The sequence below is a fragment of the Talpa europaea genome, assembly GCF_964194135.1.
Source record: "Talpa europaea genome assembly, chromosome: 10".
Taxonomy (NCBI): Eukaryota; Metazoa; Chordata; class Mammalia; order Eulipotyphla; family Talpidae; genus Talpa; species Talpa europaea.
This window is the reverse complement of record NC_140077.1, coordinates 63221388-63235266: the sequence shown is the minus strand read 5'-3', so window position 1 is coordinate 63235266 and position 13879 is coordinate 63221388.

Sequence of the window (13879 nt, the reverse complement as noted above, 5' to 3'; positions counted from 1 at the left end):
AACTCCCTGCCGCCTCCGCGGTCTCCGGCCCGCACAGTGGGGGCTGCAACCGGCCCTGCCTGCCTCAGGACACACAGAGGAAGGGCCCGGACGGGCTTCAGTGTCCCGAGGGAGGAGGTTACCCCACTGTCTTCCAGTAACCTGTATTTCCGAAAATTCATAAACCCTGAGGGACGAGTCTCTACAAGCCCTTGCACTAGTATTGTCAGTACCTTGCAGCACACCCCAGTCCCCCCCCAGCCCCACCCCCCAGCCCCTTCATCCCCACCCCTCCCCTCCCATCCTCACCCCCCACCCCTACTCCATCCCCCCTTCCCCACCCCCATCACTACCCCCACCCCCATTCCTCATCCCCCCATCCCCACCCCCCATCCCCCTCCCCATCCTGCGCTTGGGAGCCGGAGCGCAGACGCGATCGCTAACTCAGCTGTCGCTGAGTTAATGCTGTGAAATGCCGGGTACTGGGGCTGCGGGCGGCCCACCCAATGGGTGGACCCTGGGCCCTCTCTCAGCTCAGCGGTGGGCACTTCCCCGGGAGGGGGCCACTTTAGAATGTGACTGGGATGATACGCTTAGGGCCCTCTTGCAATTTCCAACGAGCTAGAAGTCCCATTCTCTCTGGCGCCCTATTTTCAGTTCAACTGTGAATTAGGACAGTCAGGCCCCCTTAGTCCTGGCAAGGCAGCATCGTAAAGGAACAAGTCTCTCCCAGTTCCGGTTTGGCCACTTGCAAACCTTGTGACCCCAGGCAAATAATTTAGGCACTCTGGACTAAGGTTGCTCTATCTGTAAAACAGGAATACCACTACCTTGCAAGTTTGCTTAAAAGATACGCACAATAGGAGCTAGCTACTGTGAAAGTAGGTGCTGCAGGGTCAAATACTTTAGATATTTTCTGTAAGTCACTAATGTTAAAGTTTTGGTCATTGTTTTGATAAATGTTAACTGGCAGCTTCTGAGTATTATCTGATGGAGCCACCTTTTCAAAAATGCAAACTTTAGCTGAAGGCCTTTTGTATATAATAAGGGGTTGTAATAAGGGCTGTGAACAAATGATCAAGACCTAGTACTTTTTCTCCATGATTTAAGGGAGGGATACATTTGAAAAGACTTATAAATACAGCAGATTTAAGTGATACAGAATAAGTATACCATATGCTATGCAGCTCAGAGGAAGGGGTGATTTCTGGATTAGAAAAGGAAACTCATTGACGGCCTCTTGCAGGCCTTTTGCCAACTCAAAATGCCTTAGAGGGAACTTGAACCCACCTTTCTTAGACCTGCTCTTATCTTGTGTGTGGTATTTCCTATTTTAGTTAATGACTTCACTACCCACTCATTTGCCAAATCCTTGGGAGTCATCTCCAACTCCTCCATGTTCTTTCTTTCCTCCATATAATCAAGCATCAAGTTCTGCTAAATTTATCTCCTGAATTTTGTTAAAATCCTTCCCCCTCTCACCTCATGCCTGCAATCATGTCATCTTTTGCTTGAATTCTTACCAGCGTTCTAACTTATCTCTCTACCTCCAATATCTCCTCTTAGTTGTCTAACACAAGTATCTTACCATCCTTTGTACCCTCTCATTCAGCGTCTCCCTACCTGGAATGAATTTCCATCTTGTGTTTTAAGAACTCCTACTCATCCTACAAGATGCAGCTCAAACATTACCTCCTCTGAAAGGTCTTCTACAGTATCCCTAGGAAAAGTTAGACTCTACTAACCCTCTATGGATACCTCTGTTAGCGCACTTATCAAACACTGCTGTGTAATTATTGCTGAGGTCTGGACAGGACCTGGGTCTGGTCTGTTTTTGTATCGACAGGGCTTTGGCACTCATAAAGAATTAATTTTGATGGGGTGGAGGACATATTCACTAAATCACAACTTTTGAGTTGGACTTTAAGCAGAAACTATTCTTACTTGGTAAGTTGCTTATACCACCTTTCCCTATCGTTGGGTGACAGGTCACACTAAGTCATTATAAACAAGTGGTTCACAAATATGAAACACCAGAGAAGAATAATAAAAATGTTAAACATTTTAAATTTGCCTGATCTTTTTTTACTCTTAAATAATAATGGTGATGGAGGAAAGAATAGAAAATCTAAAGGAGGCATCACAAGACTAAAACCTGACTCACAAAATGCCAAGAGCTGGAGGTGGGGGTAGAAGGGATTAATGTAACATTAATCCAGTTATGGAAATCAAGATCCTTAGGCTCCAGTACCTTATCATGGGGCATAAGACCCAAGCAGGTACCAGACTGCTGTAGGGGGTATCAGGAACATAGACCTGAAGAAGAAGATACGGAGATTGGGCCCATTGTGGAATCTCTGTGTACCTCTGGTCTCCAAAATCAGCAGCAAACAGGCCACTCCACAAAGGAGTGACCCCTCCCAAAGAGAAGAGGACTATATTAGTGCAGTCTCCGCACTGGCACGGGGCAGCAGCCCTTTTGCCCACCTGTGACTATGCAGGTGCTTCTATTCGCCAGCTCTCTGTCCCCCTGCAGGGCAGCAGCTTGCTGCCTGCCCATGACCTGTACCATGCCGGGCTTCTCTTCACTGATCTCCCACAGCGGAGGCAGCTCTCCTCAAAGCCGCCCGCCTGCAAGCATGCAGGCCTTTCTTAGCAAACCTGTTCCTTTGGGGCAGCTCTTCCTGCCCGCTTGTGTTTATGCAAGTGTCCTTTAGTCTTCTGTTCCCTTTTCCTAATAAACCTGTTCTTTAAATATAACCAATGTCTCTGTCTCATGGAGAAACTCATCTGGGAAACTCGCAGCGTGCTGCTGAAAGAGGAGCTCTGGCGAAACCTTTCCCAGAGTGAACTCAAGGATCCTGCACTTCAAACCCACTAACTCCAAAATCTACATCAACAGGACACTTCACTAGATCCTTCTGTAATAATTTATAAAGAGTTTAAGCCATGCCCTAGTTTCTTTTTGCAATATTTAGCCAAACCCCAGAAGTTTAAACTGCCTATAAACATACTAGAGTGAAGGACTCTTCCTTGTTTTGAAGGCCAACTCTTTCTGTGACAACATGGTGTGGTTTATGGATATATAGTCGTTTGGTAAGTGCATGAAAACATGAGCAAGAAGGATGAAACGCCACAACCTCAGTATGCTGGTTACCTCTGGAGAGGGAGGTAGGGGAATGGGATGGAGGAATCAGGATCATCTGATTTATATTATAATTTTTTTTAAAAAAAAGAGCTGAAGGGCCTCCCTGGTGGTGCAGGGGTTAAAGACAGGGCTATCAAGATACTGCCAGCCACTACAGTAGAGTTCTATCCACAGCTACAGAGCAACCCACATGGCGCAGCAGACCTCTCCTGCCTTGCCAGCTGCTCCCCTCAGCAGTGTATTTCAGTGGATCTGCCTGTTCAGCTCCCTACTCTGTCAGGTGAATCCTCTCACCCACCCACCCCCGATCTCTGGCTTACACTCCAGTTCTTGTATGCATAAATAAAACTTTAAAAAAAAGCTGAAGCATATGATATGAACATCTTAAAAATCTGGATGTTGTTATTATGCTTCTCTTTATGTTTGAATTATTTTATTAAAATAAATTTTTAGAAGAAAACAGCTGTAGACCAGGAGTCAGGAAAACTGCAGGTTAGACTGAGTTCCACTATTACTTTAGTTTTCCTGTTGTAAGAAAGGCGGGGGAGGGGAGGAAGCTGGTCTGTAGAAATGATCTAAGCCTTTCTAATTCTACTAAAATGTGATTTTAGCAGATTAGTCATATATAAAATTCTCTTTACGTGCTTATTGTGACAAAAGAGTTTCATATTAGAGGCTGGTTTTATAATAACAGCTTGTTAAAAAGGATAGTGGCTCTAGGTGTGACTTTTAAATTCACAATGTATGTTAATTTTAATCTCTTAGCAAAGGTACTCAAGGTACTGTGGATACTGCTCATTAACATTCAAAGCACTAAAATTTTATGACCCTTGTTGGTGAGCAATCCTTGCCGGACTGTGACACTGCGATTCCACCTGTCCTCTTTTCTCCTGTGAGCCAGAGAGGCTGCCTGCTCTCATGCAGCAGTTATAGCACAAAAAGATTTTGCCTCTTTTTATCCCATTTGATCCTCTGTATAATACTGTGAACTGTGGAGCAGAGCATCTTGGTATTTGACAGAGTTCCAAGGTAAACATGACACTCACACTTACTGGAAATGAAAATACAGGAGCCAGCATTTCACTTTATAGTCAAAGGGGAAAGATCTGAGGTGACCCGATTTCTAAACAACTTCCTAAGGGCACAATTTCTGGGTTAACTTGTCATTGCATGGTGTTCCTTAGCTGGAAGTCACAGTTCTTTTTCTTTGCTAGAGTTTTTTTTTATTGTTCTTATCCTTACGTAGATGTAATGTCTACATAATAGGCATCCTTATGTATTCTTGTGTAGTCTCATAGAAAAGAGTTTTGGAATAGAGCACTCAAGCTGACTGAAAATGGGCTTTATAGTAGAACAGAGTCCGCCTGCCAAAGTCATGACATACGAAGTTTCTTTGCCTCTCTTTTAGCTACCTGAACTCATTGTTCCTTGTTTTTGTTTTCGGTCCCTTTATTCTCCCCTCATGACTAGCCCAACCCATCCCTACAAAGTCGCCTTTCCTTTCACTAAACTTTAATAATTCATCTTAATATTAGCTAACCAACACTAAACTACATTAACCAGCTCCATTTTAATAGAACTGAGAAAGAACTGATGGTATAAGTGTCATACATGAGAGAGGCCCTGAGAGAAAAATTCAGATGAGGTGATTCCCTCCACCCCCACACAACATTTTCAATAGCCTCCTTTTCTTCTGTATTATGGTGCATCTTTTTAAAAAATATTTTATTTTATATAATTCTTACATCATTTTTCATTTTTGCACAATGTATGCATTTTCATTTTGGTTATATTCCCCATACAATTGCACCCTCCCCCCTTATTTTGACCCTAATCCCTCCTCTCCCCAGGCCTCCCCACCGCGGCCTACCCATCCCCGTAGTGTGGGATTATGGTGCATCTTATACATTCTTATTACTACTTACACATTCCTTGCACAGGCTCTCATCAGCTACTAGATTACTTCAGCCAATTCATAATGAGTATTTCTGCTTCCCAATTTTAAACTCGCCCTGGCCTTGGTTCCTAAGGTGATCTGTTTTTCAGTGCCTTTTCTTAGTTTAGGCTGAAGTCTAAGATTGCATGGTGTAAGGTTTTCTGATTTGGCCTCATCACATTATAACTCTTCCCTGGTCCATATTTTGGGTTTCAGCATTGTTAAACTATTTCCAGTTGCATAAACACTCCACATTATTTCAAGCTCAGTCTTTTATTAGCTCCTTATTCACGTAGATACTTGTTACCCAAACCTTAAAGTTTAATTCAAGTGTCTCCACTTTAACAAAGCCTTTCCTGGCAAAGATAAACAGCTGGGACTACATCAAATTAAAGAGCTTCTGCACAGCAAAAGAGACAATAACCAAAACAAAGAGAAACCCCACCAACTGGGAGAACATTTTTGCACCCAACACTAATGATAAAGGACTGATCACAAAAATCTGCAAAGAGCTGATGAGACTCAACAACAACAAAGAAAATAATCCAGTCAAAAAATGGGCAGAAGAGCTAAAAAGGAACTTCTCCAAAGAGGAAATGCAAATGGCCAACAGGCATATGAAAAAATGTTCAGCATCACTTGTAATCAGGGAAATGCAAATCAAAACTACCATGAGATACCATCTTACACCAGTGAGAATGGCACATATTAAAAAAACTAGCAACAACAAATGTTGGCGAAGGTGTGGAGAAAAAGGAACTCTCCTGCACTGCTGGTGGGAATGCAAAATGGTCCAGTCACTATGGAGAGCTGTGTGGAGATTCCTCAACCTACTAAAGATAGAGCTTCCATATGATCCAGCAATTCCACTCCTAGGTATTTACCCAAAGGACACAGAAGCATTAATTCCAAAGGGCACCTGCACCCCTATGTTTATAGCAGCACTATTCACAATAGCTAAGCAATGGAAACGACCCAAATGCCCAAAAATAGATGACTGGATCAAGAAGATGTGGGACATATACACCATGGAATATTACTCAGCAATCCAAAAAAGATAAACTCATGCCATTTGCAGCAACATGAATGGAGCTGGAAGGGATCATGCTCAGCGAAGTTAGCCAGAAAGAAATAGAAAAATACTGGATGGTCTCACTCATAGCAGGAATCTAGAAAACCTAAATAAGGGACCAGGAAAAAGACTAATTATAATAAAGTAAAAATCAAAATCAACAGGCAATTATAAATCAGAGACACACTACGGGGGAGGGGGAGAAAGGGAAGAGGGAGTAGGGTCAAAACAAGGGGGGTGAGAATTGTATGGGGAATATAACCAAGATGAAAATGCATACATGTGCAAAAAAGAAAAATGATGTAAAAAAGGTATAAAATGAAACAAAAAAGTAATAAAGCCTTTCCTGGCACCTTCAGGCTTGCATTGCCTTGTGTTGAATCTGTTAAGTTTTTCAGCATACAAGTATGACCTGTTTTTGAATCTACAATGCTTTGCATATGAATGGTGCAATAAGTTATTTATAAAACAAATTGAACACCATATCAGTATTTACAAATGTTTATATAGTCACTTACCAAGTCCTCTTTACATGTATTAACTCAGTAACTGCTTATTTGGCCTATTTTTTTAAAAAAAAACCACCCTAGTTGAGGCGGATTTAGAATCCTCTACTTTCAATAAGACTCTCAGCTATCTTTGCGCCCTGATTATAAGGGACCCTAGTCCTTGAATGACGCCAACAACAGTATTTATGAGGTGGGGAATCCACCCTCAGGGAGAGCTTCGTATGACACACACAATACATTTACTGAGAAGTTACAGGTTCAATATCTCATGGCTGATCCCTCTCTGATTAGTGTCTTGACCCATATTTCCTTGGATTAGAAGTAGGAGACTTTGACTTAAATTTCTTGAGTTATAGATAATATATCAGACCCTATTTTCAGAAATGTCCTAATTATAAGTAACAGCTGCCTACTTCAAGAAAGAGTGCAATAGAACAGAAAGTCATTGGATCATATTGGAAAGTACATAAATAGATTTTAATCCTGGTTTTAAATTAGGTATCTGCAGCTTTAAGTAAATTACTTGATAACTCTTCTTAGGTTTTTCTTTTGTTTTTTCGTTTAACCACAAGCCAATCTTATTTAATGAATCTTATTTGAAACATTCTATGGGGCCTCCCTGGTGATGCAAGGGGTTAAGATACAATAGATGATGCTGTCCGAGGCCTCTGCAGCATGAATTCGATCCCCCGGCCAGCCAGGGAGCTACCCACATGGCGCAGCAGACCTCTCCTAACTCGCCTGCTGCTCCCCTCAGCAGTGTACTTCAGTCAATCTGCCTGTTCTGTTCCCCCACTCTGTCCCTGGTGAATCTTCTCACCCCCCACACCTCTGGCCTGTACCCCAGTTCTTGTATGCATAAATAAATAAATCTTAAAAAAAAAGCACTCTATCTGCCATTCATGATCTGAATTTTTAAAAAGATTTATTTATTTATACATACAAGAACTGGGGTACAGGTCAAAGATGTGGGGGTGTAAGAGGATCCACCAGAGACAGAGTGGGGAACAGAAGAGGCAAATCAACTGAAATACACTGCTGAGGGGAGCAGCGGGTGAGACAGGAGAGGTCTGCTGCACCATGTGGGTAGCTCCCTGGCCAGGGATCGAACTTGTGCTGCAGTGGCTGTGGACAGCTTCATAGGTTGCGTCTTAACCCCATGTGCCACCACGGAGGCCCTAAGATACTATTTTTAATCAAAGAAAGGGTTTTTGGATATCACATAACATTCTTAATGTACCGGATATTTTCTTGAATTATTTTGCCAGTGATGCTAATGCCTTTATGCATTGAATCATTTGCACTCATTCCACCAGTTTTTCTATCAATAATTTTGAATGAATTTGAAGGCTACAATCTGAGGCTGTCAAATAAAGCACAGCTGACTAGCTTAAGCAGAAACCTAGCCCATGACTTACAACTAATTTGTCTAATCATTTGGGCTAGGAAAGTAAGCATAGACTTGGTATCATCAGGAATACAAAATTCCAGATTGAATTTTTGGGCCCCAAATTTCATGAAATATCAATATGTTAAATAAACCTTCATCTCTGCCTCCTTCCCCTAAAACAATTACATAAATCTGCAATGGACTTAGCAGTAATATATATGGCAGTGAGGGGTATTTAGTCGTTTGTAAGCTCAATGTGAGTCAACAGTGTGTTGTGGCTGCCACAAAAGCTGTTTTAGTCTTAGGTTGTATTATGAGATGTGTAGTATCCAGAACACAAGGGCGGTGACTGTCCCCATCTGCTCTATGCTGACAAACACATACCTGAAATTTATCTGGCTCTGGGGTAGATATAAGGCATATTGATCATCTTGAATATATCCAACAAAGCAAAGCAAACGAACTTAGGAAGGATACTATCACCTTATTTAGATATCAGAAGGGGGCTGCATATAAGAGGTTTATGTTTGTGTCACATGATCCTAAGGAGAGGAGCTGGAGTCACTGGATGGAAACTCATGGAGGCATATTTCAGCCCCAAACATTTCTTTTCAACAGGTGATTCAAAGGTGAATCCTCAGGAAGTGAGTCCTCAGTCATTCATGGTGTTCAAGGACAGTCTAGATGACCACTTGGTGGGAGTATTGCAGAAGAAACCAATCATTAGATAGGTAGTTGAACCAGGTAGTCCATTATCTGTGTATATTGATTTAACATGGACCAAGAAACCTTAGGAATATCAAATCCAAAGAACCATAAAGAGACCAAAGGTTAATACAGAAGAGGCAGTTTGTTATCTGAAGTGAAAGTCAAAAAGTGGGATTTTACTGGAGAACCAGGTAATGGGAAGATCATATTATTTTCAGTAGTAGTAGCAGCAGCAGCATTGTATGGGCTTTATTTGGATTGATTTGGTTGGTTTTAAAGTAATAGGACCCATTTTATTGCTAGTGTATATGGACCTAAATAATGGTGACTGTAATAGTCCCAGAACAGAGACTGAAACAACTGTCTTGTGGTTGTAAAGAGCAATTTCAATTTGGAAGTGGTTGTATTTGGTGCTCAATTAGGGGGAAAAATAAATCACTGTGTGGGGGGATGGAGAGACCCAGTTAGGACACAGATATATACAACCTGGGGGTGAAAGAAGTACAGAGAAATCATTAGATATTTGTTAAAAGGCCAAATAGATTTGTGTACTGTACTTACTGTCTTTAGATAATTAGCACCTCAAAATCCTTAACGCTGAAACAAAGTAGCTTTTGTACTCCAGGGTGCTCTCTGTGTGCTAATGATCCACCCTGGAGGGCTTGCAGTACTATAATAACCTAACAGATTTTCTGCCCCATTGCCAACAACCTTACCACTAGCAAGTCCTGTCCTTAGTCCCAGAATCAGGGTCCTGCTTCAGATATCAATCTTGCCGCAAACCCTCTCTAAAGCGGTGCCCTAAACTAATAATTTGCCTGCCATGTTTGAGGCATTAGCCTTCTTACACTCCAGTTTAGAAACTGGATATATATTTAATTTCCTTAAATACAAGCCTCTATCTGACACCCTAGTGTTCCATCCAATGCCATCAAATACTTTTCAACCCAATGCCATCAAATACTTGAATGTGAATTTTGAGTCTCACTTTGGTCTCTGGGCTCTGCTAGCTCTTGCCCAGATGCTAGCACAGACTACCTCCCAGACTGCCACTGCCAAATCCCAGGGCTCCAAAAACTCACCCTTGGGTCTCTGTGGGTGCTTCAGCTCTCTAAGAATCAGGCACCCCCTTCATCATTAAGAGCATTTTTTTTTAAGATTTATTTATTTTATACAAGCACTGGGTACAGTCAGAAGTGCAGGAGGGTAGAGAATCCACCAGAGCCAGAGCGGGGAGCAGAACAAGCAGACTGATGAAATACACTGCTGAGGGGAGCAGTGGGAGTGGCAGGAGAGGTCTGCGTGCCATGTGGGGCCCTTGACAGCCGGGGATTGAACAGGCGCTGCAGAAGCTGCGGACAGCTTCGCAGCCCAGCGCTCAACCGCTGCGCCACCGGCGAGGCCCAAGAGGCTTCTTTTAAGTACTAAATTTCTCTCTGACCCAAGGACGTTAGTCTGACCATGCTGTCTACATCTGGGGTGCTAAAGTGACATTGGCTTGTATCCAGAGCAATCTACAGAAAGCCTTCTTCTGCCTCAGACCCTATGGTCACTAGCCAACACTAGCTTCCTGGACTTGGTACTGCGCATTCTGCTGGACTTCCAGGCTGTGTTTCTGAGATCCTCAGCCCCATCTTTACTAACTTGACTGGGTGCTTTTGCTGTCCAGAAAACTCCTGCTGAAGAGTTAGTGTTAGGAGTCAGCACGCTGCACCACTTGTTTCAGAAGGTCTTCTAGCCATATAACATTTGTTCTCCACTGGTTAGTTGTATAAACATTTGTTGAATGAGCCTGACATTGTGTCAGGCACTGGGATTGAACATGAATAAGTCATATGGTCATATGGTGCTTGTTCTCATAATGATGATAATAATGGCTCCTTTTTTTTTTTTTTTTTTTGAGCACTTGCTATGTGCAAGGCCTTAAAGTGACCGACTTTACAGGGAATGGGAGGAGCATGGTGCAGGGGTAAAAAGACAAGCTAGGTAGTTTGTGTTATGTACATAAGGTTTCAGACATAGCACATGGCTAGTGCTTAATAAACAGTAGCTGTGTTTACAATGTTAGATGATAACATTACCAAAAGTGCCACACAGGTCCAGAGGTAGGAGAACAAACATCAGAGACAGAAGGATGTGTGGAGGACACAGGAAGGTCAGTCTAAGGAGAAGGAAAAGCAGGACTGCAAGCAGAAAAAGATGGTTGTTGCAGTGTAGCCAGTCTGTTTGGAACATCAGTGAAGGCTTACACTGCTCCAGTGTTAGGAAAGCATGTTTAAAGAGTTCTAGAGACACGTGTGCTAAAGAAAAACTCCAACCATGAAACCTTTCACCATATTCACAGGAGAAAATGATTGCATGAAATTGTAAAACCAAACAAAACCCGGAAGGATAAAGCAAGCTTGAAAATTATCCCATTAAAGGAAGGAAGATTGCACACTGCTTAGTCACCTAAAAAGAGAGAGTAGACCTTACAAAATGAGGGATGATTACATCACTTAAGTGAGCATTGATCAATGTGTTTGGCAGGACAAGTAGAAATGTTTTTCTCTTAAATAATTCAAGCCAACACACTCCCAACCCAGTTTCGGGTAGTATAAGTGTCTGCTATATATAAATGTATATGGTGGGCCGGTGGTGAATGAGTAGAATTTAAAAAAAAAAATGAGTAAAACTTGCTGTCTGTGTTAAACTGAGTGTGCAGGAATAAAGCCCTGATGGCAAATACATAATAGCCCTCAGTTAACGTGTTATGTAAGGAAAGGAAGTGTTATTTGCTTGTTGACCTGGATTATAACATTCTTAAATCATATAATACTATAATCAGAGAAAATCAGATCTGATGATTTAAAGACATTTCTAGTTCTAATATTCTGTACTTCTGTAAGGTAGACTTAAGTCCAAACCTATGACAAATTTCCATCACTGGTTGTTCTTATGTGCCTCAATATTTTGATGAATTAATTGGTTACAGAAAGTGGTGGGAAACAAAAATTAAAAAGTATTTAAGTTATGGTTATATGAGATAGGATTATTTAGTAGTCACACCATTTAATTAATAACTTCATCCATTGTGGAGCAGTGTTATTTTAGCAAAGGTACTGTGGCACAAACCCAAGGGACAGGAGCTGCCAAAAGTTAGTGACATAGGCATCTAAAGCACCTCCTGACACACAATGCTGACCTCACCTGTGCCCCTGCCTCACAGCCAGCAATGGAAGTGTGTCTTAAAAGGCCAGCACATGATGGGATGGAAAAACCATGCTAGGCAAAGAACTTGCAACAAGATCAGGACTGAGATACCTTCGTGGGTGATTAAGCTTGAGAAGGACAGTTTTGCGATGGCTGTGATGAACAGTATTGTCCCATTTTAGATGAAGATAGTTGATGAGTCAGAAAACCAGATGAAAGAAGCTGGAGTTATTGTTGATTACCATAGTTGTGCTTTTTTCTTTGAATACTGGTTTCATATGGTTTTTGTGCTAAAAAGAGGTAACAGTGGGTTGTAAAAAAGCCTTGAAATGAGTTATAACGAGAAGAAACTAAAAGACAATATTTAGTGAGAAATTTATTTCAAGTTCTTTATGAAGAACATAGCATCCTATAAGGAAGAAATACTGCATCAGCTGTCCAACAATGAACCAGACCTAGAGGATACTGTTAATCAGATCTGAAAATGGATTGAGCAATGGGTCAGAGACCGTAGTTCTTGACTTACAAGATGAATCACTTTATAATCACTCTTGATATTGTTCTACCATATCATAGGAATTATTAGTAAAATTTTTCTTTTTAAAATTGTGCTGTAGGACTAGTATGTAGATAATACAAACAAAGGTTTATGTCTGAGTTTTTACTTTCCACAAGAAATCTAAGCAACCTGAAATATTACATATTGAGAGTAAAAACTGTCATTTAATGCTTTAATTGCTAAAGAATAAATAAATCTGTCCTCCCTCAAAAGACAATATGGTGCAATCACAAAATCACAATTTTAAAGTCCCAACTCCACTATGTTTTAGTTTTATAACCCTGAGCAGGTTTCTTCACTTTTCTGAATCTTCTTTTACTTTTTGGTAGCTTAAGATGGTTATACTTGGGGCCTCCCCGGTGGCGCAGCGGTTGAGCGCTGGGTTGCGAAGCTGCCCGTGGCCTCTGCGGCGCCGGTTCGATCCCCGGCTGCTCCCCGGCCACTGGAGGAGGGTCCCACATGGCGCGCAGACCTCTCCTGCCGCCCGCTGCTCCCCTCAGCAGTGTACTTCGGTCCTTCTGCCTGCTCTGCTCCCCGCTCTGGCTCTGGTGAATTCTCTCACCCTCCCACGCTTCTGACTATATCCAGTGCATGTATAAATAAAAAACAAACAAATAAATAAATAAATAAACAAAACATGCCTCTATAAAAAAAAAAAAAAAAAAAAAAAAAAGATGGTTATACTTGATGGCTGATTTGAGGGGTAAATAAAAGCAGGCCTGTGAAATAATTGCGGTATAATGCCCAGCTCTTAGGAGGGGCACCCCTTCCTCACAGAATTGTGGCCATTTCTCAGAATATTTTGGAAAGCCTCTTTTGAAGCTGCTTACTGCATCTGTGGCATAACCTCTGGAATAACCTTAGTGTTGATTCTGAAAACAATGTTTTCTTCTTTTTGAGGGTAGCTTTTATTTTTGAAGAAATAAGAAAATCTAATTCAGAATTAAGTTAGCGGGTGATCATGTTGGCGATGTTAACAAATAAAGTGTGACTGTAAAGTTTGGATTATATTTTTAAATTTTATTTAAAATATTTTTAATTTATTTTTGCATAGAAGAACTGGGATGATGGCCAGAGATGCAGGGGTGAGAGGACTCACCACAGATAGGGTGGGGAGCAGAACAGGTGGAGCTACTGAAATACACTGCCGAGGGGAGCAGCAGGTAAGACAGGAGAGGTCTGCTGCGCCATATGTGGGTTAGCACCTGGGGGAGGATTGAAGTCAGGGACTAATGATAATAGCAGGCACAAAGACCCCTAGGCCACCAGAGAGGCCCCCAAGTTTGGATTATAGATGGACCCTGAATGTAACTCTGACAGAGAAGTTCCAGAAAAATGTTGAGCAAAACCCTAATTTTTGAGATCCATTTTGGGTAGTTCTTATAT